The sequence below is a fragment of the Colobus angolensis genome, unplaced genomic scaffold, assembly GCF_000951035.1.
Source record: "Colobus angolensis palliatus isolate OR3802 unplaced genomic scaffold, Cang.pa_1.0 Scaffold448, whole genome shotgun sequence".
Lineage (NCBI taxonomy): Eukaryota > Metazoa > Chordata > Mammalia > Primates > Cercopithecidae > Colobus > Colobus angolensis.
This window is the reverse complement of record NW_012117910.1, coordinates 100,992-101,953: the sequence shown is the minus strand read 5'-3', so window position 1 is coordinate 101,953 and position 962 is coordinate 100,992.

Below are 962 nucleotides of genomic sequence, written 5' to 3'. Positions count from 1 at the left end.
GCCCCTTCCCGCCGCCGGCCCCTGAGCGGCCGCCCCAAACCTGCCGGGGGCTCCCTCTCCCCTTCGGCCCCGATTCCGCTTTCCCACTAGGGCTCCCTTCTGATCACTGGCTCCCCTCACCCTAAGTCTGCAGCCACTAGGACCAGGGAGGGGTTGGGTTGCGGGGGTCCTCCTTCGGGCCCCTTGGCTCACCTCCCCCCATCCACGCACCAGGAGCGGAGAGCCTCCGGGAACTAAGAACTAAGAACAGGAGACCCAGAGAGGTGAGACCGGCCCCAAGCACCTGGGTCCTCAAGAAGAATCACCGTTTGCGTGCCAGGAGGCTCTAAGGTGGGGAAACTGAGGCTGAGAAGGACGTTGACCAAGGTCACAGGGCAGAGACAGCAGGTAAGAGCTGGGTACACGTCTGGGGTAGGCTTCCAGCCCTGCCTATGACTGACACTCTGCCGCTGATTTTGCTCCCCACAATGGGGCCCCGGTCCTGGACCCTTCCCAAGCCCCTACCTTTCAGCTTGCAGAAGAGAAGCCAAAGTGTCTCATGGCCCCCAGGGCAGTTCGGGACAGAGACATGGCCCGCTGCCTGTGGGGTCTAGTGTGAGGGCCTGCCAGTTCACATGGCTGCAGGTCAGACCTAATGTATGTGCAGGGCTTCCCCAGGCCCCAGGGCACGTGGGCACCCCAGAGCTGGGGTGGGGGCAGGTGTTTGAGGGAGCAGCCTGCGTGTGCATATGTCTGCTATCCATGAGGGCGTGTGTGTGACACTGGGCACGTGCACAGGTGTCTGTGACTCCATATGCAAATGGACAAATGTCGGGAGCGTGTGGCCACCTGTGTGTGCAAAGGTTGTACGCCGGCAGGTCCGGGGAGGTGTGCAGGCCCTGGGGCTGGGAGTGGTGTGGGCATATGGTGCACAGATGTGCATGGGAGGAGGTGACCTTCTGGCCTGGCTGTGGCCCCATGTC